The following is an 8316-nucleotide window of genomic DNA, read 5'->3' on the forward strand; positions in this document are numbered from 1 at the left end:
GAGGAACTCCAGCCTGGACAGGAAGAGCAGATGAGAGAATTTGATTCAGAGCCATGCGTTGACTGCGACAGGAGAGGAAGTACACGAGCCATGAGTGGGCCATAAGAAGAGTGTTTGAATAGCAGTATGGGATGCCAGACCATGTCAAAAGCTCACAATATGTCAAGGGAGATGGCTCTGAACTCATGATTGGCATTGAAGACCTCCATCATTGCTGAGAAAGCAGAAGCAGCATGTCCAGGGTCGGGTGGCCTGGTCTAAATCCAAATTGATGATCGGAAATCAAGCCATTTTGGAAGAGGAAAGATTTGATGTCGGAAGCGATGATGGATTCCATGACCGTGCTGATGATTGGGAGCAGGCTGATTGGTCTGTAGTTGCAGGGATCAGGTTTTGCACTTTTTTATGCAAAGATGAATTTTATTTCCAAGTAGATGGCAGATGACCTTGAGTAAATGAGAAGGTGAATAGAACAGAGGAGGTTTTTGGAGCACAAGGGCTGATGCCATCTGGACCAGTTGCAAAATCTGAGTTGAGGTTTGACAGCAAGCTCTCCATCTTGTCAGAAGAAAAGGACACAGAGTCCAGGAACAGCTGGGTGTGACTGGGTAAGGTGGGTACAGAAAGCGATGGGTTTTGGGCCACAAGATTTAGAAGCAAACACAGAGTCGAGGCATTCAGCTTTTTCGCATGCAGTGTCAGCTGTGCAGCCATTTGAGGTAAGAGAGGGGATGGAGAGGGAACATACCCCAGAAACAGACTCAACCAGAAGGGCACTCGATGGAGCGCATACCCCCGCCACGCAATGCCTGATCCACGAGAATGCATCAGGCCCAATACATTTTTGAAATATCATGCGAAAAATCGTTTTTTCTCCCGATCTCTCAAAGGTGAAGAATCACTTTTAAAATTAAATAAATCTCGAATCCAGATTTCGATCTTCACCAAAATTGAATTGATTCATCCATGTCACAAACCCAACCTGACCAGCAAGTTTCATCTGAATCCATCCATAACCTTTTATTTTGAGATTTTGTGCTGTATATCGTTTTTGGCCCAATCACTCAATGGTCTCTCCATCGAGTGCAGCCTGTGGCTGCTGGTTGCATCATTGGTTGGGACGTGGCTATGCCGCTGATGCAGTGTCCCCCTTACCAGTTCACTGGTACTCATTTTGCCAACCTCGGAAGGATGACAGGCTGAGTCAACCTCCTGGTGTATTTTAATTCAGCGGCCAACGGGGCTTGAACTCAGGACCCTAGGATCCCAAGCCGCCGCCCTAACCACTAATCCAACACCAGGTTTTGAGGTATCCTGCACACAAACAAACAGACAGACAGACAAACAGACAGAAAGGGGTGAAAACATAACCTCCTTCACCTTCGGTGGCAGAGGTAACCAGATGCCACCAGGATTTGGAGGAAGGAGACATGTTTGAGAGTTCAGACTTGAGATGAGAAAGATGCTGTTTCCTGATTCTCCTCAGGGTAGACACACTTGTTCCGAGCTTTGTGGAAGGAAGTGAGATTGTCATTATCAGGATTTGCTTTCCATGAGGTGAAGGCAAGTTGTTTCAGGACAACAGTCTCGCCACAAGCTTCAGCGTACCTTGGGCGGGAGAGGAAGGGTATGACAACTGAAGACCAGATGGAATAAATCTGTGCATGAGAGAGAACAAGTTTCTTTGAAAAAAATCCCCAGGATAAGTTGATGTCGTTGAGAGTAGAAATGGGAGACCAGTCGAGAAGTTCGATAGCTGCTTTGAGACCCAGCCAGTCAGCCTGAGTGAAATGCCAGACTCGCCGGTGCTGAGGTGGTTCGCGAACAGCCAGAGAGATGTCCGCTTTAACAAGCATATGGTCAGATCCAGTTTGGAATACCAGAGGGGGAACTGTTAGTCAGGCAGAGGACGGTGGAGAGATGCCAATGGAGGAGGGAGGATGGGGGGGCAAGATGGGAGGAGTAAGGAGGGGGTAAAACAGGGAAGGTGGTAGGAGGAGGTAGATTTAAGGAGGTAGGATAAATTTGCACTGAAGTTGGAAAAAAAAAAGGATTAATAATGAAAGATGCAAAATGGGTTGTTTTTTTGTTTGTTTGTCAGAGATTTGTTTAAATACATTGGAAGATGGATGGAGTACAGAAGAATTGAGAGAATGGAGGAAGGAAGATTTGTAACAGGTGGACCTTTTCGAAATGGGATGAAAGAAAGTTTGAATTTAAATCAAGTTTTTCAAGAAGAAGAGCACAGCAAAGAGAGGAAGTGGAAACATTTTAAGAGACCTATTTTTTTTTTTTTTTCTTTCTTTAAGATCAGGGAAGAGGGAGGCATAGTAAAGGAAGATTTTCAAGAAAATGTCATGAAGGCAAGTGGTGAATACCTTCATGATCAAAGTGGGATTGGAAATGTGGAAAGGGAAGAAGAGAAAGGAAGAGGAAGAGTCCGTAGAGGAAGTTTTGTGGTTATGGGAGGGAAAGTTGAGAAAGCTTCTTATTTATTTATTCTTATCAATCTATAATTCCAGCAGTGTGTGTGTGTGTGTGTGTGTGTGTGTGTGTGTGTGTGTGTGTGTGTGTGTGTGTGTGTGTGTGTGTGTGTGTGTGTGTGTGTGTGTGTGTGTGTGTGTGTGTGTGTGTGTGTGTGTGTGTGTGTGTGTGTGTGTGTGGTCCGATCCGACACCCAATGGTCCGATCTAATTGAAACTTGCCAGGTATATTGCTGGGGACCTGAGGATGTGCCTTTTAAAGGTTTGATATTAATCGGACAAGTGCTTCCCAAGTTATGGCCATTTATTTACCAAACCAATGACAAGACACGTTATTGCGTGGGCGTGGCCGATGGGGAAGGGAAGCTCAGCCGCGTTCCCCATTACAGGTTACAACGTACGAGCTTCCAGAGAGTGATGACTTCGTGTATTCTAATAATTTCTCGATTTCTTATGCGCATTTATAGATAAACACAATGACCCAAGTTATGATCGTTTTCATATTAGACGGTGTATAAATTTCGGGAACATCAGAGTGCTGGTATGCTCCGAACCAGGAAGTAATTTTTTTTCTCTCTCTTCTCTTCTCTTTTTGTTTTTCCTTGCCACGACATTGTGAAAAGGTAAAATACGTTGGCGCTAATTGAATAATTGGGTATTAAAACTAAATTGCGAATAATTGTAACTGCGAATAATATGCGAACTTCCGGGCCACGCACGCCCGGGCACGCGAGAGCGAAGAAACGGCCTGTGTGGTTGTTGTTTGTTGCTCGCGGTTTGAATATTTTTTTTTTAATGGGCACGTACTAGTTTATTTCATTGTTTATTTATTTTTTAATAATTGAAAACATGAAACAGAGGGTATCGTTGGGAGGAAATTGAAGGAGCAGTAGAGGTATTGTGGAGAAAAATAAAAACTGAGGTGAGGAGAAAATACAACAAGATCGTGAACACAGACGGGAAGAAGTGTAGGCCTCAAGGAAACCCGAAATGAAAAGATTGACGAATACTCACCAATTAGTACAAGTTTTAACACAAAACCGAACTAGAAGCACACAGTAAACACGGAGATAACAGTAGAACCACGACAACAAAGACCGGAAAACTTATCTTTGAGAAAGTCGGCACAGACCCTGATGAGAATCAGCCACCATAGCTCAAGAACCCAAACCGGAAGGATTCTCATTTCATATGCAACACAATTCTGTGGGATAATATAATTGGCTGAGGGTGTGACTGTGCTGCTGATGCAATGCCCCCTCTAGCTTTGGGCAGGAAGTGGGAATTTGTTCAGGGTGCCGGCGAAAGCTCTCCTGCTCTTCGCGAAGGACACAGTGAAATTTTTTATGTCCACCAACTGATGTTGGCAGACAGGATGCCCAGTTTAACATCCATCTGAGGGATAGCACACGTATTGATGACTCACCCTGCCTGTGATACACTGGTATGGCAGTTTTTAGCTGGGCTGAGATTCAAGAGGCAAGTATGTGTACATCTCAGAGTCGAGGACATCCTGCCCTCCAACACAAAATTTTGCCACAATGTTTTACATGGAGTAAGCAAACCTTTATTTCTGACACAAGGTTATGCACTTTAGTCATATTTCTGTCATAGGAGCTGTCGCTGTAATTACGACACTAACTGGACATGTTGGGATTTCTTTCGGTATTACGCTTGTGTGGCATCGTTCTATTGGTGTGACAACCAATCGGAGTGAAAGATATCACCAATCTTGGTTCTGAAATATAAAGTCCGATTTAGGAGATGAACAAAACTTTGCATTTCCTGCATATTTATTGCATGAAAATTACTTCTGCCATCAAAGGTGGGCGGAGGTTATATTTTCACGTCTGTCTGTCTGTCTGTGTCCAGGATATCTCAAAACCTTGTGGATGTATCTGGATGAAATTTGGTGATCAGGTTGGGTGTGTGAATAGGATGAAATTATTAGATTTTGGTGAAGATCCAGATTCGGATATAGATACTGGAATTTTTAAAGTGATTATTCACCACTGAGAGATAGGGCCAAAAGCGATATACTGTACATCATGATATCTCAAAAGACTGTGGACAGATTCAGATGAAAATTGGTGGACAGGTTGGGTGTATGACAAGAATGAATTGATTCGATTTTAGTAAAGATCCAAATCCAGATCCAGATACTTTAATTTTTTTCATTTTTTTGTGATTCTTCATCAATGAGAGATGAGGAGTGGAGGAGATTGGGACCATACTCTGTGCAGAGCGTTGGTGCTGCTTGAGCAGTCCCCTTGGCTATTGGGCACAATCCTGGACGGGTCGCCACTCCAACACAGTATACCAGCACGCTGGCACTCATTTTGCCGACCTCAGAAGGATGACAGGCCGAGTTAACCCCACCTGGTATTAATTCAACAACTGAGCGGGATTTGAACTCAGGACCCTAGGATCCAAAGCCCACCACCCTAACCATTAAGCCAACATCAATGAGAGATAAGGCCAAAAACAATACACAGGTATCGCATATTTTAAAAAGATTCGGACGAAATTTGGTCGATGAGTTGGGCAGGTGATGAGAACAAGCCGACTAGATTTTGGTTCAGGTCTGGATGCAGATCCGGCCTATAGGTGGGATACAAAACGTAAACTGTTCACCCTGGTGGAGGTATGCGCTCTACCAAGTGCTGTTCTAGTTTTAACTGTTATCTTTATACAAGTTTTTTTTATTGTCATTTCACCTTGAAAAGGAACTATAACAATTATTTTCTTTATTTTTTGGTTTTTACATCATTGCAGGATATTTCATGCAACTCTCATACAATAGATGTATGCGCAATAAACAAGAAAAAAGAAGAAAAAAATTGAAGAAAAGTTTACACCTTCGAAAAAGAATGAGTCAATATAAATCCAAACCTCATGCACAAAAAATACGACGTTTATAACGATGTGCCTGTGGTTCATCTGAATCGCTGCAAAACTCTTCGGACAACCGGCCACCTGTTTATAATGGCCACTATTTAATGCAGCGACACTCTTCTAAGTCGGAAATATTGCATGAAACCTTCAATAATGTAGCAAAGGGATAAAACGTGAATATGGAAGCGAAATGTGCAGGCGTTTTTGCACGTTGAATCGTCGAGCCAAGGTTAGAAAAATGCCCTGCAGAGGCATTTTTAAAAAGTGCCTGCGCTTTGCAACTCAACTCTCGGGGCATATGCCAAGGCACGCTTTGCTGAACCCATGTGGAAACGATTACGCATGCTCCCTATGGGTTGCGCAATGCCCCGCGGATACTGTCCTCCGTAAACTCTTGATTGCGAACAAGCAGTCACAGTGTATGCTGTTAAGTGGATAAATGACAAAACGACCATTACGCTCTTATCTCCAGCCTTCTTGGCTCCTCACAGTTTTTGGACCCGAGAATGAGAGACCTCCACTGGGCATTACCATGGACCACCACTCAAAAGGGAGCAGTGTGCAATGGTCATACAGATTTTGACATGATCACATGAACACTAGTCCTGTCCCTACTTTTAGAAATAACTTTTCTTAATATGAAAAGGTCACAGACAAAGCTGAGCTAGTGGACTTCAGTCCTGAAAGCCAAAGGATATGGTCAGGAACAGCCACAATGATGATGATTGTCAAAGTGATAGGCATGCACCCTGGTGTGAAGGCCAAGATACATAATCATTCAAGGATCTAAAAAAAATTGAGAAAATCATTTCTATATACAGTAAATGCTTTTTTTTAATCATTGTGCAAAAGCTCAACACATGCACATTAGCTGAAGATCAAAATGCAGGTCATGTAAAGCCATGCAAAACCTTGTCAACACAACACACATGCACCTTGACATCAAAGCCATACATAATACGTGGTTATAGAAGAAACACATCGTCGCTCAAGAACACATCCTGGTTGTAAAGCCAAAGCGTATGCTGCACTTGCTATTTATATTGACAAATGCCTTTGTTATAAAAAGAAAATCTGAACATTCTGAGAAAGCTGAAGCACATTACTTCAGCTCAAAGACCAAAGCATGCAGATGGTCATGCGAAGCTCGTCAAACTCAAATAGACATGGACCTTGGCCTGAAAACCAAAATGTATTGTTATACAAGAAACGCTTGCTATTTCTGCCCTAATGACTTTACAAATCAAAATAGTGATTATGGAGACTGTAAGGGGGGAATACCGTTAACTCCAAGCCAAAGGACGTCGTGAATGCAAGGGTACAGAAAACAAACATGGGGCAGTACCTCTGGCCGCTCACCTGGTAGCGGCTGGATAAGATAACCACTGGTAGGCATGGATGACCAACAAAATAAGTGGACCCAGATTTTTTTTAATGCCATGAACAATCTTTGGTACATCACAGGTGATAAAGGTTGTGGTCAAGTTTCATCAGAATTGTGCGTGTCGTGTCTGAGAATAAAGCAAATATCTATCTGGGGAGCCAACCCCACCTGTAAACTCCCTCCGTAGACCCCCCCTCCATCCCCCCCTCAGACCATGATTGTTTTTAATCCCGTGAACAAACTTCGGTACATACACGGTGATGAATGGTGTTGTAAATTTTCATCAAAAGAGTATGTGTAGTCTCAGAGAAGAAGTTGAAAGTATTTGTGGACGGATGGACTGACTGCTGGATGACACGCCATCCCATAAGCTCCCTGGAACTACGTTCCAGATGAGATAAAAAATCTTCACTGACAAAGATTTATCATTCGCATCAAGTGTGGGCTAACCACTAACCATTTTTAAAGAGATGAAAAGCTCAACCAAAACAAACGATCCATCATTGCCATGGAGCAAATGATCCAAGGGCATTACCATGGACCAACATTATCCTAGATCACTACCATGGACCAAAATGATACCAGAGCATTATCATGGACCAAAATGATCTCAGTGCATTACCATGGACCAAAATGATCCCAGAGTATTATCATGGACCGAAATGATCTCAGTGCATTTCCATGGACCAAAATTATCCCAGAGTATTATCATGGACCAAAATGGTCTCAGTGCATTTCCATGGACCAAAATGATCTCAGTGCATTTCCATGGACCAAAATTATCCCAGAGTATTATCATGGACCAAAATGGTCTCAGTGCATTTCCATGGACCAACATGATCCCAGAGCATTCCCACGGACCAAAATGATCCCAGAGCATTAACATGGACCAAAATGGTCTCAGTGCATTTCCATGGACCAACATGATCCCAGAGCATTCCCACGGACCAAAATGATCCCAGAGCATTAACATGGACAAAATGATCTCAGTGCATTTCTACGGACAAAAATGATCCCAGAGCATGACCATGGACCAAAATGATCCCAGAGTATAATCATGGACCAAAATGGTCTCAGTGCATTTCCATGGACCAAAATGATCCGAGAGCATTATCATGGACCAAAATGATCTCAGTGCATTTCCATGGACCAAAATTATTCCAGAGCATCATCATGGACCAAAATGATCTCAGTGTATTTCCACGGACCAAAATGATCCCGGAGCATTACCACGGACCAACATGATCTCAGTGCATTTCCATGGACCAAAATGATCCCAGAGTATTATCATGGACGAAAATGATCTCAGAGCATTCCCACGGACCAAAATGATCCCAGAGCATTCCCACGGACCAAAATGATCCCAGAGCATTATCATGGACCAAAATGACCCCAGAGCATTACCATGGACCAAAATGATCCCAGAGCATTATCATGGACCAAAATGATCCCAGAGCATTATCATGGACCAAAATGATCCCAGAGCATTATCATGGACCAAAATGATCCCAGAGCATTATCATGGACCAAAATGATCCCAGGGCATTATAGTGG

This window comes from Eptatretus burgeri, chromosome 4 (genome assembly GCF_056783735.1).
Source record: "Eptatretus burgeri isolate ZD-2024b chromosome 4, Ebu_testis_v1, whole genome shotgun sequence".
In the NCBI taxonomy this organism is placed as follows: domain Eukaryota; kingdom Metazoa; phylum Chordata; class Myxini; order Myxiniformes; family Myxinidae; genus Eptatretus; species Eptatretus burgeri.